Source organism: Canis lupus, chromosome 31 (genome assembly GCF_048164855.1).
Source record: "Canis lupus baileyi chromosome 31, mCanLup2.hap1, whole genome shotgun sequence".
NCBI lineage: Eukaryota > Metazoa > Chordata > Mammalia > Carnivora > Canidae > Canis > Canis lupus.
In genome coordinates, this window is record NC_132868.1 from 42,349,026 (window position 1) to 42,370,352 (window position 21,327).

At 54.3% G+C, this 21,327-nt stretch overlaps 1 protein-coding gene and 1 long non-coding RNA gene across 14 annotated transcripts in view; one reads left to right on the plus strand and one right to left on the minus strand.

The window, feature by feature from the left end:
* TBL1XR1 (TBL1X/Y related 1) overlaps positions 1 to 2,024 on the minus strand; it is a 166,295-nt gene extending 164,271 nt beyond the window's left edge. For 2 of the 10 annotated variants that reach the window (XM_072808135.1, XM_072808125.1), the window contains exon 1: positions 1,886 to 2,013. The gene's annotated coding sequence lies outside the window, so the exon portion shown is untranslated. Of the gene's footprint in view, positions 1 to 1,249; positions 1,357 to 1,488; positions 1,624 to 1,885 lie in introns of those variants that run through there. The other 8 variants (XM_072808129.1, XM_072808136.1, XM_072808128.1 and 5 more) reach the window with 8 other exon arrangements.
* A 9,844-nt stretch (positions 2,025 to 11,868) lies between these two features.
* On the plus strand, positions 11,869 to 20,146 carry LOC140622331 (uncharacterized). Of its 4 annotated transcripts, none has more exons than XR_012022096.1 (4): positions 11,869 to 12,066; positions 13,231 to 13,405; positions 14,093 to 14,287; positions 19,238 to 20,146. It is a non-coding gene; the product is annotated as an uncharacterized lncRNA (long non-coding RNA). The 4 variants fall into 4 exon arrangements; XR_012022097.1 differs by having other exon boundaries at positions 14,186 to 14,287; XR_012022095.1 differs by lacking the exon at positions 14,093 to 14,287.
* The last annotated feature ends 1,181 nt before the right edge of the window (positions 20,147 to 21,327 follow it).

Genomic DNA, 21,327 nt, shown 5'->3' on the forward strand with positions numbered 1-21,327 from the left:
ATGTAACAGTTGTGGTTACATACATCACACAATGCATTACAGCAAAACTGGAAGGGAAAAAAAAATCATATTCCAAACAGGCAGGAAAGCACAAATTCAGAGCAAAAGTATAAACACACATGACATGCCTAACCACCCTGAGGCATATTTTGTTTCAGCCACCCCTTCTTCCACAGGTAAACGGTAACTGTTTCTGGAACCCTCAGTGATCATCTCGAAGCCTGCCTGCCATCAACTCCCATGATACGACCCAACACACACAGGTTTCATGGAGACAAAGCTGCCCTATTTCCCTAGACTATAAACTTATTAAAATGGTGAGAACACAGAGTCCCAGGAAATAAGGATTCACTAAAACACGCCAGGGTAGCACAGGTCTTATTTAGCAGAAAATGAAAATGAACCACACTGGGGGAGCCAAAAAGTCACTTGCTGTACCTTCAGTGTGTTAACCAGGATGTTTTTTATAATTTGCTTTAGTAGGAAGAGGAAAACACCACCGGGGCCTTGTATTATCCAATCTGATAAAGGAGTCTTTAGGAGAAAAAAAAAAAAAAAAGGAGGAGAAAAATGATTACTTAATTACATGGGGGGGAGGGGGCAGGCAATTCAGACTAAAAATAACCCCGTCGTTCTCAGCCACCACGTTTTATTAACAGGCCCGTGGAGAACAGCACAGGGCTCCGGCGTGAGCGCCCGCGGCGAACTTCCCCCAAGTGGGCTGCGAATGACACTAGGTCCTAAACCACCGCTCACCTGGGTGCCTGCGCAGTGCAAGGTTTTAAGTATTAAGTAAACTCCAGACATCGGGGTGGGGGGAGGGGGGAGACGGAAAAAAATCATCTCGTTCTTAAGTAGGTCCCAACCTCGGTCCACTCACAATCACCAAGGGGTCTCTTGAGGGCGCGTTACCCGGGAGCCTGGCGCAAGAGACCTCGGAGCAGGGTACCGGGAGCCCGGCCACCCCTCGAGGCCGCACGAAGCCCCCCACGCGCGCCCCGAGCCCTGCGGAGACGCCCCTTCGCACCGCACGACCCAAGGGCGAGCCGCCGCGGCCGCTGGGGGGGCAGGCCTCGTGCCGGAGCCGGACCTGTCAACACGCGCACGGGCTCCCGAGCCGCCCGGGGACCGCGATGCCGCGTCAGTCACAAAGTCCGCCGGGGCCCGAACGCCAGGAAGGAAGGAAACGCGCGGGCCGCGAGGAGGAAGTTCCCCAGCGCGTCCCGAGGACCCGCCGCCCGACACTCACCGGGGCCGCCGCAACTTCGCCGGGGCCGCGCTCCCAGCCCAACTTCCCGGCCCGGCCCGGCCCGGCCCGGCCTCGCCTCCTCGCGCCAGCCCCGGCGCCCGCTGCACGCACGCGGCCCCGCGCCCGCGCCCGCCCCCGCCCTCCCCCCGCGCCCCGGGCGCGCCCTCCCGCCCCTCCCCCGCCCCGCCCCCGCCCCCTCCCCCCGCGCCCGCGGCCGCCGGCACAGCGCCCCTGCGAACCGAGGAACGTGCACCCGAGAGCTCCCTCCTCGGCTAAAAATAGGCTCCCGGGAGTCGGCCTCATGATGGCTCCCGCACCGGCTCTGCCGCACAGGCTCCCCGAAGGCCTCCCCCGCCGCCCCGCGCCCGCCCCGCGCCCGCGCCCGCGCCGCGCCCCGCACACACACTCACACACGCGCACACACGCGCACACGCACACGCGCAGGAGGGGCCCGTGCGCGGGGGAGGGGCGCGGGCGGCCGGGGACCCCCAGGCCGGCGAGGGCGGGCGCGGGGCGGGGCGCGGGCCCCGGGGTCGCTCCGGCCGGCGGGGGAGGGGGCTCCCGGGCCGCGCGCGCCCCTCCCCGCCCCCTCCCCTCCCCGCGCCCCCCCGCCCGCCCGCCCGCCCCCGCGCTTACCTGGGACGCCGGCCTCCGACGCCGCTCCCCCTCCCGGGAACCGAGGCGCACGGAAAGTCCCCTCCTGGCCGCCGCCGCCGCCGCCAGCCGCCCCCAAAATAACCCCTCGGGGTGCGCGGCGCTGCGAGCCCCGGCGGGCGCGGGCGGGCGGGGGCGCGGGCGGGGGCGCGGGCGGGGGCGCGGGGCCGGGGGGGCGGGGCGGGGGCTCCCGCCGCGGGGGAGGGGCGGGGCGCGGGGCGCGGGCGCGGGCGCGGGCGGGGGCGCGGGGAGCCGGGCGAGGGTGGGCGCCGTCACCGAGGGAGAGAGCCCAACGGCTCGGAGCAGCCCACGGCCCGGCGCTCGGCCCCGCGGAGCGGGCGGGGACCAGCCAGGCACAAATGAGCTCGCGAGGCCCCGGCGGCGGCGGCCGCGCAGCAAAACAAACCCGAGCGGCCTGCGCCGGGCGGGCGCGCGGGGGAGGGGCCGGCGGGGCCGGGAGCGGAGGGGGAGGGGCGCCGCGGACGGGGGAGGGGAGGGGAGGGCGACGGGGAGGGGGCGGCCCGCCGCGCCGCGCCGCGCTCGCTCGCGCCCGCCCCTCCGCCGACGCTGGGGGCTGGCGCTGGGGCTGGGGCTGGGGCTGGGGCTGGGGGCGCGCCGCCGAGTCCTGCACGAATAAAGACCCGCAGGCGCCGCGAGGCTCCCCCGGCCTGGCCCGCCCCGCCCCCGCCGCCGCGGCCCGCTGCGGGGCCGATGGGTGCGGGCCGGCTGCGGGGCCGATGGGCGCGTGGCGGGGTGCAGGGCGGAGGGGGAGGGGATGCAGGCCGGTTACGGAGCCGATGGGTGAGGGCCGGGGGTGCGGGGCCAATGGGGGGGGAGGGTGCGGGCCGGCTGCGGGGCCAATGGGTGCGGGGCGGGGGGGGGGGGCGGAGGGGGAGGGAGGATACAGGCCAGTTGTGGGGCTAATGGGTGCGGGGCGGGAGGGGGTGCAAGGGGGTGCGGGGCCAATGGATGCGGGCCGGGTACAGGGCCAATGGGTGTGGGGCAAGGGGGCGAGGTGGGGGGTGCACGGCCGGCTGCGGGGCCAGTGGGGTGCGGGGCCGAGGGGGCGGGGGTCTGTGACCCGTTGCGGGGCCAATGGGTGCGGGGCGGGGGTGGGGATGCGGCCAGCTGCGGGGCCAAGGGGTGCGCGGCCGGCTGTGGGGCCAGTGGGTGCGGGACCGATAGGTGCGGACCGTGAGGTGCGCAGGTGGCTGCGGGGCCAATGGGGTGCAGGCGGGGGGATGCGCGGGGTGCGGGCCTCCGGCTGCACGGCCAGCTGCGGGGCGGGGGGTGCGGGGGTGCGTGGCCCGCCTGGAGACCAGGCTAGTTAGGTGGGCAGGCCCGCGGCGCCCTGGCTGCGGGGCTCCGGGCCGGAGGTGCGGGCCCCGGGCGCACCTGCAGGGCGGCGGAGCAGCGCTGGTCACGAGGGGAGCCGGGCCGCGGGGTGTGGGGCGCACGCTAGGGCCTGGCCTTGCCCCCTAAGCGCCCGGCGGGGCCTGCAGGGTTCGTGCCCAGGTGTCCTGGGAGCCGACGTGCTGGGGTTCATCGTCCGGGGGGTCTGTGCGGTTCTCCGGTCACCGAACTAAAACCATGTCCCCGAGTGTGTAGGGCCCTATGCCCCCGCGGCCCTGCTGGAGGAGCGCGCCCGGGCTCGCCCCAGAGGACCCGTCCCGGGGCGGCGAGGCAAGGGGAGCAGCGCTTCACAAGGCCTACGGGCCAGTGTCAGGCCCTCAGCAAGCGGGCCTCGGGGGTCTTAGGGGGTCTTAGGCCTTTGCATCAGCCTAGGACCCTTTTAAGATTTGACCTCAAAGAGACCTTTTTGTTGCTCCGTTTTGTTTCTGTTATTGCTGTTTTCAAAATAAAATATCTTTCGCAGCCTTTTTAGGCGAGGGCTTCTGTCGTCATGCCTTCAACATAGTATTTGAAATAGGTGGATTCTCCACATTAAAGCGCGGCCTCTTCCCTCTCAGTATCAAAAACCTGAATTTTCATTCGCACCGAAGGATTGAAAAGTTCATCCCAAGTAACTTTTACCCTTGTGGACTCCAGGTGGCCTAGCAGGCTGGCTGGTGACTTCTTTTGGCCAAGGTCAAAGGTTCTTTCCCCTGCAGCCCCAGCTTGGGTTCCGATGGGGGCTGGGCTGGGGAAGGGCAGCCTGAGGCTTTTCCTGGGGGCAGGGGGTGCGCAGAGGAAAGGGAGTGAGATTGGAAACTCCCTCCCAACCACCAGAAAGCGAGTTCAAAGCATCCCCACGGTTTGTCCTTAGAGCTGTTTTCGTATATGAAAGAGAGAATGTTAGATTAAACAATGTCACCTGATGGGAATTTAGATAGCTGAAGGTTTCCAAAACACTGGGTTGAGTACACAGGGAAACGGCACAAAGAAAGCAAGGTTTGCATTTCAGTAAGAGTCTAAGAGGAGGCTTATTTACTGCAGACCCAGCACCTTGGCAAGGACTCGGTTTCAGAAGTGATGAGTATAGTAGTACCTTTTTTTTTTAAATATTTTTAAGCTTTGATTAATGACGCATGTACCTCACTAAACATAACCCTCTCTCGAATAGGTAAAGCCAGTACAGTGAGGGACCCAGTGAAGCAAACGTACGGTCCTGGCTGGTTCTTGAAGCTTCACTTAGTGCCCCGGAGCGTGGGTCTCCTTAGGCAGCAGCTACAGGAGAGTCCACCTCCCACAGGGGAATGGAACCTCCCCACTACCAGCATCTCCACCCCTGAAGCCTCCCTCAAAATGACCTCCTCTGCCTTCCTCCCTCTGGGGAGGGCCGGCCCACCGTCCTTCCTTGGGGTAGTAGGACCCACGTCTTCCAGCCCGAAATTCTTTGTTTTCTGTCATCTTTGTTTTGTGTTTTAGTCATCACTACACCCGACGCAGGGCTTGTACTCACAACGCCAAGATCAAGAGTCACACTCTCTAACCCCCAGGCCGCCGGCACCCACCCCCACCCTGAGGTCCTCACTCCCTCCACCAAGCCACCTCCTTTCCTAATGAAGTTATTATCACACTAATAATAATCCACATGTTTGTTTACATCTTTGTAGTTTACAAGGTATCCCGGTCCACAAATGACTTCATGTAAATATCATAATAAAAATCACCAAACGTGGGACCTGTGCTGCCAACTGGTCCCGCCGGTCAAGTACACCTCTGCTGCCCACCAACCAGGCTTTACCTGAAGTACTTTTGGATCCAAAAAAAAAGGGGGGGGGGGTGGCTAAAATGGGAAAAACCTTGATTCTCCCAGGGAAGGAGTCCTGTAGGAGACCATACTTGGATCACGTTGGATTACATCCTGGAGCCTATCGGAAATGACCGGGTGGCCTCAAAACAAAACTTTCGGATAAGTGAGCGCCATGAAAGGTCACATGTCCCCGCACACCCCAATCCTTCCCACATACCTGCTACACATAGTCAACCGTCTCACCAGAATTCAAGCAAGAACTACGCACGAGAGCGAGGCGAAGACAAAGAAGTACTAATTTCCAGTGCTTTGCCCTCATCTTAAAGCTCTCCTTGCGCTTTGAATGTAAAACGTTAATATGTTTCTAGAAAGGAGAAATTACCGCTACTAAGAAATTTTAAAGCAAAGAGGCACATTATTAAGAAAGTTCCCTTGAATTCTTTAGCTAATTACTCAACAATGAGAAACCTCATAGCAGTAACTGTTACCAGAAGTTACATATATATGATAAAATGACTAAACAAATCTTGACTTATTTTATTTCAGTAATGTCACACCCGAGGGGGCATGGTAGGCAGGGTAGCCTAACCTTCGCAACTTACCTTACTCAGGAAATAGAACGTTTTTAAATGGAGGTGGTTTCATCCCAAGCCCACAGGGTCTCATTACTATATATGTTTTTTAAAACCACCACATATTAAGTTGTGTACATTAGTTGATCTCTGTAATTAAAGTGTTCAAAACAAACTTAAAGCAGGCGAAAGATACTTGATACCAAAAATATTATCCTCGCAACTATAGCTCTTTATAATCTTAACTTACCGAGGAACTCGGTGGCTTTCCGTCTGCAGCATTTACCCCCAAGCGTCTTGCTGATACCCTGTGATATGTTTCTGTTTCATTTTGAGTCAATTTGTGCAATTCTTTGTCTGTGGTTCTTCCAGCTATCAGCGTTTGCCATCCGGACCGATGCACATCTCAGCCACACATCTCAAGATCTCAGCACACACGTCCCTTTTCTCCATCTGTGCTTAGCATGCGACTTGTGACCTTTCCTCATCAGTGTGAACCTTGTCACAGTTTTCCATGACTCTGTGACCTGATTTCATTACAACAATGAACTTTACTTGGGAGTCTTCGTTTAAATTACAAAAGCAACACCCAGCCATCTTACAAGTATTTATGCCTCTCAGACAATGGAAATAGCAGGTTGTGTCCTGCCTTGTGATTCAGCCAGAATGGAAGCCCCGCCACACACACACAGCACGTCGCTGTACAGTCGCTTGCTCCCTGAGTGCCCGGCCTTGTGACCGCTCGGGGCAACACTCGGCGAGCCCCTGCGCGGTGTCGGTGGCGCGGCCGTTTTCACGCATTCGGCGAACACGTGTTGAACGTCGGCGTGCCAGACGCTATTCCAGAAGCTATTTACGAGGAACCAGACAACTCCCACCCTCGTGGAATTTACACACCAGTCTTGCATCCAGTACGGGTGAAAGGACAGACAGGTCCCAAAAACCTGTCTAGTTTAGGCTGTACTTTGACTTCCCCAGCCAAGGTCATATAAAAAATGGCTTAAGCACGACGAATGCTTCTTCTCTTCGGCGCCCTCCGAAGGTAGGCATTCCAGAGCCGATAAGGTATCAGGGGCCACATAGCTCTACTATCTCAACACACATCTCTACCTGCCGACCCAGGAATGCTTCCCCAGCTGCAGCCCTCACATCAGATTCCAGGCACTGGGCCAGAAAAGAAGGGCGGGGGAGAGGGGCCCTGCCTCCCTTGCAGGGCTAGTCCGGGCAATTGCACTCACCGCTTCCACTCGTGTCCATCAGCCAGAGGTGGGCGCCGAAGCACGCCCGGCTGCCAGCACGTCAGGTACATGACCCTTACGGGGCCAAGGTAAAATTCGGCGGGGAGAGGCTTGGGCCTGTGTGTCATCTTGGGGAGGGCTTTTAGAGAGGGCTGCTCAGTTTTGAGTTTTTGTTTTTTAAGATTTTATTTATTCATGAGAGACACACAGAGAGAGGCAGAGACACAGGCAGAGGGAGAAGCAGGCTCCCTGTGGGGAGCCTGAGGAAGGACTCGATCCCCGGTCCCCGGGGTCACGCCCTGGGCCGAGGGCAGACGCTGAACTGCTGAGCCCCCCAGGGGCCCCTAGAAGGCTGCTCAGTTAGGGTGACAGGTGATCAGAAAAAGTAATGAAGCCGGGGAGCAGGGTAGGAGGTTGGCAAGCGTTAGCCATTTAGTAGCAGGAAATGGAACCAGGGGCCTGATATGAAGGCCTTGCTTCTCATGAGATTAGAAAGCCACTGCAAGGTTTTGAGCAGAAAACAGACCCGATCCAACTTCTGTTTTAAAAAGACTGCTTTACCATGCGGAAGATCAACTGCAACACGCACCAGGGGAGAGGGGGTCCCCCGGTTAGGGGCCGTGCAGGACCCCAGTGTGGGGTGGTAACACGAGCGACGGTGGCAGGAGCAGAGGGAAAGAAACTAAGTAAAGTCTGCGTACATTTTAAACAAGAGAATCCAGATATATTTTGTGACGTGTTAGAGAACAGAAGAGTCACAGCTGATTCCAAGATTCCGCACCACACACGTGGAATCACGGAGTTGTCATCTGCTGAGATGGAAAAGGAGTGGAGAAGACAAAGTTTAGGAGAAGAATCAAGGGATTTCTTTCGGAGTTTGATGTGGCCATCAGACACCCCTGTGAAAACGCTGAATAGGCAGCTAGATACAGAAATCTGGGGTTCAGAAGAGGTATCAGATCTGGAAATATGATTGTGAGACTTGTCAGTAAGGACATTTGAAATAACAGGTCAAGACACAAGTGACTATCGGCAAAGGAAAGTTCTCTATCACCTTCGATTGGCTCCTGCCTCAAATGTTTTCTCTTATTACCAACACCCCTCTGCTCTGAATGGGGCCAGAAGCCTAAACACTTGCTCCTGGGTGGATGTAAAGCGACATTCCATCTGTGCAAGGATGCTGACGACACCGGGGGTGATGTCAATTGCTATCACTTACTGAACCCCGTTGCCAAGCGCTTGCATGTTTGCTGCTGTCTCCAACTTTCTCAACAGCCCGAAACAGTAAATAGTATTATCTCAGTTTGATACAGGAGGAAATCCAAGTATTGAGACCCAAGAGCTAATCTGACATCATGCTGCAGATGGCAAAATAAGGATTTGAACCCAAGGCTATCTGATTGCAGCCTCTGTTGTTCCGCGGAGTGAAATTAAGCAGTTAGAGCCAGAAAGTGCAAGTGTTCCCTGAAAAGCCCTTCAGCGAGTGAGGAGAACAAAGAAATGCCAAGTGGGAAGAAAAGAAAAACTGCTCGAGGGGAGGAACCATGTCTTATCACGTTTATAGGACCCACCATCTCCTAGATCAGCATCTCAAAAACTGCTCAGTGGATGCAGCGGTGGTTGCAATCAATCCACTGGATTCCACTCTTTGATACTGTTAATGTATCTGCCCATGTCCCACGGAAGATTATTGTCCTGTTCACTTCCTGCCTCTCCTCACCACCGCCCCAGCCACCCCAGGGCAGTTTGGCTCTGGAAGGCTCTTAAAGACCCACTTTTGTGGGCAAAGAAGACAATATACAGTAATTCAAATTCATGTATTACAAATCTGAAAACCTACTTTTCCTTTAAAAGCTTGGGATTTCAAGTTGTATATCTAACTCTCCTTCTAAGGAAACGTTTACAATTTAGTTAATTAAATTCCCTTGAATTATTAAACTGCGTTTGTACGCTTAATGTATTCACTTTTCTTTTTAAGATACTACAGTGCTCAACAAACAAAAGAATCACAAGCAGTTAAGTAATGCTTATAAATATGATAAACCAATTATAAAATATGATGAATCTTAAGTTCTCTCCAACATGGCAGAACTGCTCACAGATTTAATAAAACCCTCATATCTTTTCACTTGAAATCACAAACCTCATATCTTTTCACTTGAAATCACAAACCTAAGTCCATTACAGACCCATGTTGATGTTTTAAATCGGCATCGAAAGAATAACCTGTTGGGCATTCTAAAATGTCAAATTATCTTAAATATTGCAAATGTGTAAGATATCAAGTACAAATATGCAGAAATCATTTCCAAACATAAAATAAAAATAACAGCGGGGTGCCCGTGGCTCAGTGGGTTAAGCATCGACTCTTGATTTTGGCTCAGGTCATGATCTCAGGGTCGGGGATGGAGCTCCATGCTCAGCAGGGAGCAGGTGGGGGCGGGGCGGTGGAGAAGAGTCTGCGTGAGATTCTCTCCCTCCCCTTCCCCTGCTCCGGCTTGTGCACACGCCCGCCCTTTCTCTCTAAAATAAATCTTTAAAAATAAAAATAATGGTATTATGACTTCACTTTATCTCTTACCTGATGCCCTCCTGCAGCTAAAAGAAACACACACCTAGTAAACAGTCCCCCGGCCCAGGTGCCTTGGGACGCCTCTCCCGTGGGCTGAGTGGCTGACTGTCCTGCAAGGTGGGGGCTGGAGATGCAGACCCCAGGGCAGTGGTTGTCACAGCTGATGGGACGTGCTGACCCCTCCGTAATGACAGCCAGTGGGAACTCCAAGTTCTTGTTTTCAAATGGGCAGCCTCGCCATGGTCCACATCCATAGACTCCGGCGGCACCTGCGTCTTCCAAACAATTAGGATCTGCACCCCTAAGGGAGATTGCCAAAGCATGTAGCTGGAGCTGGAAACAGACAATTCACCTACTTCATTTTATTCTGAATTGTTCTCATTCTTTTTTTTTTCTGGTGGGACTACAATTCTTATAGAAATTAACTTTGCCCACGCTCACATTTGTGACTAACTCTGCTGTTCCGACCACACACACACACACACACACACACACACACACACGGCCTTATCATAGTTGTTAGAAAGTGAGCAGACTTTGCTTTATGGGAAGGATGCCCCAAATGTTCCTCGAGAGGTACAGCAATTTTTTTTTTCTTTTTTAAAAACAGATACTATCATAACCTTATGTCAAGATTTCTCAAACCACGTTCCACTCATCATGGGCACATAGCCTTTGCTTTGGGGAGTAAAAGCTTCCAATATTAAGGAAGTTTGGGAGATCTCACATGTTAGGTCCATTTTCTAGAAATGTGCAGTGTTCATTAGCATCGTAAAGGCTGAGAAAACTTGCAATATGAAAATCTTATAAACCCAATGAATCTCTTTTCTTTTCTTTTCTTTTCTTTTCTTTTCTTTTCTTTTTTAAATAGGCTCCACGCCCAGCATGGAGCCCAGGACGGGGCTTGAACCCAGGACTCTGAGATCAAGACCTGAGATGGGATCCAGAGTCGGATTCTTAACAGACTGAGCCACCCCCTAGAGGAGCTCTTTTTTGAAGACATGCCTCTTAAAACTTGGCAAGGCTAGCATTCTGTGGAACACTGGTAAATTGTGTTCAGATTTTATAAAATGTTTTTATTTTATTTTTCGATCTTTTTTTTTTTTTTTTTTTACTTTTGGGATGTCAAAACTCAGATATACAACCAAATGGGCTTCCTAATATTTCTCTTCCCCCAAACTTCTCCTCCGCAGCCACATGCAGAACTGAGCAGTTACAGCCCTTCCCATACAGGGGATGGGACACTGCTCAGCCAGGGGGCTGGGAGACACTGTCCTGGGGCAAGTCCCCACCAAGAGGCGGGAAGTCACGAGCACCTAGTTCTCACTTCCTTCCAACAATCTTGTAAGTCACCTGTTCTTTGGAGGCAAAGGCTTGTCTGCGGGGAGCCCTCCCCTGGGGCACAGGAGCTCCCATGCACTCCTACAACCTTCTTTTTTAAAAAAAAAAAAAAAAAAAAAAGATTTTATTTATTTATTCATGAGAGACAGAGAGAGAGAGAGAGAGAAAGAGAGAGATGGAGGGAGGCAGAGACACAGGCAGAGGGAGAAGCAGGCTCCATGCAGGGAGCCCAACGTGGGACTTGATCCCAGGTCTCCAGGATCACTCCCCGGGCCGCAGGCGGCACTCAATGCACTAAACCACTGTGCCACTGGGGCTGCCCCTCTCCTACAACCTTCTAATGCAGTCTTCTTCGGGCAACAAACTGGGAAGATGGTACAACCCAGTAACCAAGTTGTCATTGGAATCGAATACAACAAATTTGATTTTATACATACCTAGTGACAGTGTCACAGCCACAGGGCTAGTTTGGAAGCCGGGGGAACCTGGTTCTAGATGCAGTTCTACCCACACGACTGTGTGATGGTAGACAAGATTCCTACCCGCTCAGAAACTTGGCATCTTCAGTTGTTTTTATTTTTTTAAAAGAATTATTTATTTATTTATTCATTCATGATAGACATAGAGGCAGAGACACAGGCAGAGGGAGAAGCAGGCTCCATGCCGGGAGCCCGACGCAGAACTCCATCCCGGGTCTCCAGGGTCACGCCCTGGGCCAAAGGCAGGCGCCAAACCGCCGAGCCACCCAGGGATCCCCCGGCATCTTCATTGATAACATAAGGGCCATGTTAACAGCACCGCGGCGGAGTGGGTACTCGGTCCTTGCCAACCAGCCCTGCGTGCCCAGCCGGGTCATTCTGCTAACTGGCACCGGCACCCCTTGCCCCTCGGCCCCGCCCCGGCTCCTCAACATTTGGGAGCGCCTACCAGGTGCCAGCCGTGTCACAGGGCCTGGTACGTCTCTGCTTAAACCATGTTGGCGACAGGTCACAAGAGCCATACAAGACCAGGGTGTTTTGTCAGCATTGTCCCATGTCACACAGGTATACAGAGCGGGGGAGAGGGGGCGCCCCTCAAACAGTTTCTCCTGTTTGGCAGTGGGGCCTCGGCGCTGGGGTCAACCCCACTAAGGTGACAGCAATGGCCTGAGGGCTGGAGCCCTGCCGGCTGCCGAGCGGAGATGGGCTCACCTTGACTCACGGGCTCGCTCCGTTCCAGTCGCCATCGCAGGGGCGCGGACCCAGGTATCCCTTGTCCACAGGCGAGGAAGCGGGGGACAGGCTGAGTTGGCGGCAGCCTGAGGTCGCCCAGCCACCACCCCAGGGCCCGAGGTCCTGGGGGCCTGGCTGGGCCCCCCTGTGCTCCAGCAGAGGGTGTGCGGTCCCCGGGCCGACACAGAGCTGGCCTTGGCCGAGCGGCCCAGCGGCCCTGCTGCTCACGGTCCACTCGGCTCCACGGCGGCAGCAGGCTCCGACCCGACGCGGACCCAAGAACCAGAGGCCGGAGACCCTCCGTGGGGGGTGGACACCTGCACCCCCAGAGAGCTCCTCCACTCCGAGCTGGGGGGCGCCTCGGGAAGTGGGGGACGGGGAGGGGAGATGGGGAGCGGAAGGGGGACCCCAGCCTCCCCAGCAGGCAGCAGGGGTGCGGGGAAGGGACTGAGAGGGGAGTGGGGGCCCAGCTGCCTCCCCGTCCCCCGGAGCTCGAGTGGCCCACAAGTGTGCTCTCCCCAGGAGCTTGGGCCCGGCTCTTTTTGGCAGCCTGGAGGTTTGCTCTGGGGATTTTCATGCCACGCACAGCTGCACACATGAGCAACTCTGCAAGAATTCTGTTTCACGCCACATTCCACTCGGGAACTTGCGCCCAGGACAATATCGCAGAGCAATGAATCTCGGCGTTACTCTGTCTCGGGGAGAGTTGGGGTCGTGACCTTTCCCACCCCAAAATGGAATATCCCAATGCCTTTGGGAAGAGCCTGCTCACGGCAGGAAGAAACTTTGTGTTTTTGTTTTTGTATTTTAAGTAATCCCTGTACTTAAGGTGGGGCTCGAACTCACAACCCCGAGAGCGAGTCGCATGCTCCTCGGACTGAGCCAGCCAGGCATCCCGAGGGGTTGTGCTTCCTAGGACATGTGGCTGTCAGTCACAACGTCTCCCTGAGCGAGCCTAGCTATACAATAAGGAAGTTCAGCCATAAGAAGAAGCGACTTCATGGGTTTTGTTGTTAGAGAGAGAGGTCACTGTCCCACTCGGCCCCAAACTATCAAACACAAAACAGCGTTCTCTCCTCACCTGGAGCCTGCACCGCAGCCCGCTAGAGCTGTTCTTAATTAACAAGGAGGCCTTGGTGTAGAGGTAGGGAGGTGGGGAGGCCAGGGTACTTACCAAACACTTTGTTTCTCACCTAGGAATTGAGTAGGAAGCCACAGTTTCCAGAGACTTACTACAACTTTCCGATGCAGGACATGAGAGGCCGTCGGGGAGACCACCTGCAGCGGCACTGACCTACCGCTCGAGCCAATAGCAACACGAAGTCGGGGAGCAAAAAAGGCGAGAGGCGGAACCGAAAGGAACGCCCGGTAGGTGAGTCTCCCGTGACCGTGGATCAGAGGCCTACCAGGGGCCCCGGCCCGGCAGGAGAGTCTCGGCCGCAGTTCCCCCTGTTCCACGAAGCCAAGCTCAGGGAGCTGCCTGAGCACCCGCTGAACTCGCTGCGCGTCCCCCGCCCGGGCGGCCCAGTGGGAGCCCCCGGACGCGGCTTGTGTGTGCACCATGGCATGCCACCACCTGGACGACAGATCAACCAGGAAACCGTATTGGGAGAACTGCCCACAATGAATTTTAGGGACTTGATCCTTGGAACTTTAAGCTGATAAACAGCGATCTACTTGGAGCAGCCAGGTGAATTAACACTTGGAAGCTTTGGAACGAATCTCATCTTCGAGATCTCCTTAAATCCCATGCGCTGGTTAAATATACACAGAGACACCAAGAGCAGGATCTCTCCTCCACAATAAACTCCCTGCTTCCTCTCTGCTTCCCTCCGGCGTGTTTGCACAGGGCGGCTTGTGAACCTTGAACGCCCAAACCTCTGAAGCCCGCAGGCGTGCTTCCTCCTGGGCCTGGGCTCTGTGTTGCAGCCACGTGGAGCTTCCTCCGGTTCTCACCGGGGCTCTGCTCCTTCCCACCACAGATCTGGGGCGCCTGCCCCCTCCTCCCACGCCACGTCTCCGCTCCTTGGTGAGCCGGGTACTTTTACGTCTCCTCCAGGTCTCAGCACAAGCATTACTCTCCTGGAAAAATCTTCCCGACCCCCGGACAAGACCAAATCTCCTGATTACTCCAATGGTCTCTGTACAACAGGTTTCTGCTCCTTTCCAGTGCTTCTCATGGGGACCGCTTTGCACGCATCTGATTATTTGATTTACAGTCTGTCTCAGCCACCGGACCAGGAGTTTCTCGATGGTAGAGATTACGCTTGTTTTATGTATCAGTTTGTTTTATGTATTACATGCACAAGGCACAGAGTCAGCGTTCTAGGCGAGCACCGGTTACCCACATCTGGAGCTGTAGGTTCGTGCCTCACTTGGAGGCTTTTGGAACGCTATCTGTAGGTTTACGGCCTACAGAATTGACACACACACACACACACACACACGTTGACTACTGCACAGGCATGAGGCCAAAGTACTCAATCAAAGTAATAGAAACACAAAAAGCAAAGCTGGTTAAATCTGGTATAGTATGCTGAATGGTCCAGTTATTTGTGGGGTATTGTGGGGGGGGCATTTTTATAGCATAGCAAACAGTATAGAATGGGACGATAAAGGAAAATGTAAAGACCTTTGAGCTGTGGGCAGAGCATTTAGGGCACGCTCTTCCAACTTACCCCATGTCTCACCCAACTGCCCGATAGGGGCACAAGTTCCCCTACTAGGTACAGCAGAGTGGGAACATGGACAAGTGCTTAAAAAAGATTATAAAACATATCCTAAGTATGGAAAAAGGATTCTTTTTTCTCTAATCTTATTAAAAGGTGAGGTTAGAATCTCTGTTAATAAGTAATACCCATGCTCACACCCTAGCAATTCCTTAGGCCTAAGTCAGAATGTGGGAAAACGTTGTTGTCTAAAGGGCATAGTCTCAGCTTTGAATACATACATCTGCCTGGTTTATAGAGGAAATATTTGAGCCAGTAGCCCATTATGGAAATGCCAGTATGATCACAGACGGATCAGCCTCGCATCTAGTAAACACCTTAAATGAGCCGCCCAGCTTGATTTGATATAAAACAGGTACCTAGTAACGTGTAAGCAGAAGTGAATAAAAGGCCCAACCATCACCCAAAAATCTAACAAGTGGTATTTCATTATTTTTCATGGATGTGTGCCAGAGACCCTGGAAAATGCCAAGAAAAGCAGGCCTGGTATTTAGGGCTTTGGCCGGCTTTGGTTTTAACTCAAGTTTCTGACCTGAAAATGCCTCGAAACGTGTGCGTTGAGGATGATGCTGATATCTGGAACAGGCATCCCCGTCCACACATGCACACAGGCATGCACAGGCGAGGGAAGAGAGAGGACTTTGGGGAATGGATTAGGGATCCTTTTCTTATATGTGGAGATTATTTTCTTTACCCACAGTCCTGTGATTTCGGCATTCGTCAAGTAAGTCATTTACGATCTGAAGACAATAACGTCAGGTTCCCACAGAGCTGTAGAAAGTGACTTGTGGGAGCTGGTAAGAAACAGGGGATGGAACAAGCATGTGCAGCCTTTGTTCTATTCCAAGGGGTTGACGATCCTTGGAAGGCTCATAACCCACTGTTATGACTCATTCCCTCCTGCCCACACTTCCTCCCTAGGCTCCCGATAGATACCTCATGGACTCCTTGTGTTATCTCAGGTTCTTAACTCCGCTGCTCTCCACTGTTCTCCAGTCAACTACCTTCTCTGTTTGCGGGGCCCCCAAGAAAGACTGGCTAAGGCCTGCGGGACCGGGACACGTGTCACCTGACCCGGGGTCTCCTGGGTGACTCGTTACCATCATCATCGACCAATTCCCCCACCACCACGACCTCGCATGCCCAAACCTGCCTGGTCTCAGCCACCTGGAAACAAGCTCTAGCCAGGTGCAGGCTCCTCTCTCCTCCAAATAATCGGGGTGCAGGAAATGTGTCTTGAACACTTCGTTGGATGTATCCAGTGGTACAAACATCATCTGAACATCATCCGGGGGCAGGTCACTCCAAGTCCCAGGAGGGAAGCCAGGCGCCACGCTCCATCCCCCGGCCTAGGTCCGTGCCTCCCAGCCCAGGACCCAGGCACGGGGTACATGTGGGCCCTGACACGTACCCTCTCCATCAGCCCACTCCCTGGAGGCCCAGCTCTATCTTATCCCTCCGGGGCAGGATCTCAGCAGACCTACTGTCTCTCACCTGCGCGGCCTCACTTTGTCCTCGCTCTCCCTCCAGCTCCGCCCTCCTGCCTCCTCTCCCAGAGAGTCCCCGAGTTTGCGGTTCCCCTGTTGGAGGGATCAGTTTGGGTTTTCGGCCCGACGTGGGTCCCCTGGCTGAGCTCTTTGGGCCGAGAGGATGCTAGACGCCGACTAAGCTTCTCTCACCTCTAGCCCTTTGCTCCCGCGGGCCCCTCCTCTTATGTGCGGGTGTGCACTATCTCTCCCTCTGTCTCTGTGTCTCTGTCTTCCTCTGTCTCTCTGTCTCTCTCTGCAGAGGAAATATCCAGATCACTCATAGAGTGGCTAGGGTATGAGGGTTTCCTCTCTTAACAGGAACTAACACTGATGTCCGTGGAATGGTCATGGCAATTTATGGTCTCGGACCACTCCGGGGAGGGGTGTACAGGGCTGGGCACACTTGCCTTCCCCCGTCACCCCTAGAGCCCTCCCCACCTCCTCCCTCTCCCCCATCCTCCTCCCTACCTCCTCACCTCCCCCCTCCCCTTCCCACCTCTCCACCTCCCTACCTCCTCACCTCCCCCCTCCGCCCTCCCCACCTTCCACCTCCCCACCTCCCCAATGCCTACCCATCCCACACCCTTTTAACACCAGGCTATTCTCCTAACAAGTGTGAACAATGCCACTTTCTCTGAACAGGACAGAAACCTAAACTGTGCCCTTTTTCTTCCTCATGTGACTGCCTTCCCCTCAGACACCTGCCCAGCTCCCTCACCCCATCCCTCGGGACAGAACCTTGTCATTCAAGTGACTGGCCCCAATGCCTCTGGGACTCCAGCATTTACTGCGCAGTGTTCCTAAATGCCGCCTTCTTAGGAAGAGACTTCCTGCCGACTCTAAGCCTTATCAGACACTCAAATGAGTTATGGAAGAAGGTTTAGATTCCCACTCCTGGGAGGGCTTTAGGAGCAGAATGGATTCTCACCTGTCTGGGGCGATGATGTAGGATGCCGCTTGGCAGCTGAGGGGATAGAACAGCTCATCATCAACAAATAATATTTACTAAACTCCTGGGCATTGGTAATACTGTGCTTGACTCTGTATATATTAAAACAAACTTTAAAAGACACAGCCCCTACTCTCAAAGAAGGTTTCTTTACTTTTTTAAAAAGATTTTATTTAGTTATTTATGAGAGACAGAGAGCGCGGCAGAGACACAGGCAGAGGGAGAAGCAGGCTCCCTGCAGGGAGCCCGATTCGGGACTTGATCCTGGGACCCTGGGGTCACGCCCTGAGCCCAAGGCAGACGCTCAACCACGGAGCCCCCCAGGTGTCCCTCAAAGAAGTTTTTAACTAATGAAATAAGAACTTTGTCTAGGGTACAAATAACATAACGGAGATCATAATGGAGCTCTTTCGGTGTCAAAGCACGTGGGTGTCTAGCTGCCTTTCCGGTTCCTGTACTCCTTAGTTTGGGTTTGGGACTACGCAGAGCAAGATTTGCAGCGAGCAGATTTTTCTAGCTCATATTTTCCGGGAGCTTGTGAACGGTGCAGAATGTGAGCAGGTATCAGAAGAATTAAGTGGGGCAGAAAGCACAAAGTGGCCTCACTTCTATCATGCAGAAAGCAAGAGGCTGCTGCGTTTGATCTCAAAGGATTCCTCAGTTTCCAACACCCTGGGATTCTAGGTCAAGGAGTAATTAGGGTCAAGGGGAAAAATAAGAACTATAAGGCAGTAGGAAGAGAGCGAATTGTTGAATATTTTCCATCCGAGCCGTAAGATACTATGGCCAGCTGTGTGCTTGAAGCCAGGTTTTCAGCAGCCCAGTCAGGAGAGCCGCAGGATCATGTGAACACCGTCTGCCCAGAAGGGCACGTCCACGTGCAGCCCTATAGCGAGGTGCCAGGCGTGTGGCCTATCCTCTGCAGCCCAGGGTCTGTGCTGCCCAGGAACCCAGAGCCCAGCAGGGCCACTTCCGGGTCCCTTTATACCTTCGCCCCCAGGCCCCAGAAGAAGGTCTTTCTGGATTATGGCTTTGGTCCCCTCTCATTCATGGGAGCAGGGCCACTGAGGGACTTGGCTAGCCGCACAGGTCCTGGGTGCGCTCCCGGGGGGGACCGATCGCGACCAGCTACACCTTGGTCCACTGGGCCCAGCACGGTGTTGGGGGGGCACGCGGCCAGGGGCACGGGCGGGCGTTGACCTCCCGTGCTCCTTGTGCGGGGCGCCACCCATCCACACAGCGGCCCTGCAGGTGATGAGGACATTTTGGAATATTCTACAGACGTGTGTCTCTGCACAAAGCAAATAACTGATCCGATGTGCCTAGTGATTTTTGTTTGATTTCTCTGCATACGGAAAAATGCCAATGGGTCAGATTTTATCATTATTTCTGAACGTGATCCTCCTTTGCCACTGAAAGAACAGCATGGACAAGCTTTCCCTTAATTCCCAGGAGAGCGGTTGTGGTATACTGTGGTCGTGGGCTCTTCACACTCAGTGTATTGGGTATTGTCCCCTCCCAGGGATAGACCGGATCTAAGGTGTCGTTCGTTGTGTGGCTCGCTCAGTTCAGTGAAGACCTTGGCTGAGCCCACCTCTTGCTGTGGGTCTCTCACCCAAAGACATGGCTCCTCGGCCACTCACGTCTAGAGACTTCACTGGCTTCGTTATTTATAACTAAAACACGGAAGTTGAGTTTACAGAGGTAAATAAAGGTGGAGCGTAAGTTTAGTTTTCCAATAAGGACAAACTGCTATAGCGAAGAAAGTGAGTATTTAGCTTATTTCACTGAAACTAGATGAAAAAATGAAAGATGAAACTAGATGAAAACTGAAAAAAAAAAAAGTGTCTGTATAGAACCACATATGCCCGAACTGATCAGCATATAATCGGCCAAGTCTTCAGTATTATTTAGTCAGCCGTTTAATCTAGTATATAATTTATTAAAAGTTTAAAGTAAAATTTTTATGTCATAGTTTTCTCTGTTTACCATTTCAGGCTTCAAATGCACGGCACGACTAAGTTACTTTCCACATTAGAGAGTCGATCTATTTTCCTTAACGTCCAATGACTGCTGCGCTGGGGCTGCTCTGCGGTCGGGTCATGGAGGCGCCGCTGCCGGCTGAGGAGAAAGCCTTTCCACATCCAGAAGGGCTGACGAGGGGCGTTGTTTCAAGGCTGAGTGCTCCTACCAGAAGCTTAGCAGGTTCTCCAGTCTCCAAGCGCGGAGTCATCCTATTCCTCTGTGGTCAGTTGTTAAAAGTCACAGTTTTGGGGGCCATGCGGCCACAGGGAACCCCTCGGGCCCTGGATACACGGGAGAACGCGGAGGGGAGCAAAGTGTCTCTTGGCCGGAGCAGGCCCGGGTCGAGCTGCCCGAGTGAGCGCAGGAGGAGCGGCGGGAGCGCGGCTTCGCACGGTTTACTTAACCAGTATAAACATTTAGTCTATTTGTTAACCGAGGATAATATCCACCTTGCAGAGCATTTGTAAATATTTTAAATATTATGTGTGAATTATTAATCATATTGTTTTCACAGTAGATGTTCAATAAACGGCAGCTGTGCGCGTGAGGCCTTGTTTTCCTGGACCCACAGACTCTCCACGCCCATTTCACGCAGTGTCTCTCTCTCTCTCTCTCTCTCTCTCTCTCTCTCTCTCTCTCTCTCTCGGTTTGAGTTAGATGCGGAGCAGCAGCTCCTCTGGCTGCTTCCTTTTCCCCATCGGAGGCGACGTTCTCGGAAAAGCCAGTTGCCCACCTATCAGATGCCGCTCTTCACAGCGAGGCGTCCAGAGAACGCCCAGAAGTGCCCCCCCGAAGTGCCCCCTCGGTGCCTTGACGGGGGAGCCCAGGGGGGTCATACTGTACGTTGGCAAATCGAACTCCAATAAAATAAAACACACACATGCACAAAATTAAAAAAAGTTTTTTTTTAAAGATAAACCAAAACCAAAAGACCCCCGAGAGCCGAAGGCCGCGGCCACCCCACCTAGGCTGTGCGGCCTTACTCGCTGAGGGAAGGGCAGCTGCGCCGCGGATCCTGTGGGGCAGCTCCTGAGGCCTTGGGCCAGCAGGGCGCCTGCTCTCAGGGGAGCGCGGGCTCTCGGCTTGCTCTGACCTAGCCCGTCTCTGGAACTCTCCCCCAGACCCGGTGGGCTCAGGCGGCTTGCACCCTCGCCCCAGCCGGCCCGAGCGGATCGCCAGCCTTTCACTCAGGCCTGTTCCTCGGGATGAGGCGTCTTTTCTTGCCTCAGGCCTGAGCTTACCCCACTTTCCCTTTGACCCACTTGGGAATGGTTTCAGTTGCACGTGAACAGAAACCAACATTTAAAATGGCTTTTAAGACTAGAAGCCTTCTTTCCCGCTCCTTCCCCTTCTCTTTTCTCCTCAGCTCAGGAGAAGATGAGCTCCAGCTGCCCCTCCTCCTCCTCCCCTTCCTCCATCTTCTTCACAACCAGAAATCCAGACCCACAATATTAAGCCCATTGTCCGTTGTCCTGGTTCCCTTCAATCCCACAATGTCTGCTGCGGTGAGAGACGCGTCATACGTGACTTCAGGCTGGGAAGAAAGCATGCAGTGGCACCGGTCGTGTCTGCCTTGCAGACCAAGGAAATAAAAGCATTTCTAGAACACCCAGGAAACCTCAACTTTGATCTCATTGACCCATATGTGTCATGTAGATGTATCCCAAGAGTGCTCGGGAAGCTGGGTGTTTAGCTTTTCCAGACTCTGGTGAACGTGGCAAGGGAGCTTAGAGTGACGCTTGGTCAGCCGACCGACCGCGTCTCCTGTAGCTTTCCAGGGGGGAGCGGGGCAGATGTGCCCTACCGGCGTGGCCAGCATTCTCCTAGACCCAGACCCAAACCATTGTTATTTGTGGTTCTTCTCCCGGCTAATGACGACCAGAAAGCACCGTGGATAGCAAAATCTCACACCCGCTGTCACGGTCTTGGTCAACCTGCGTTTTCTCAACTTACCGAATAAAAGAATCATGTAGAACACATACTAAACAGAAGTACCCACACCTTGGCCTTTCCCCAGAAGACTCTAGTTTAAATGATCTGGAGAGTCAGGAATTTATATTAA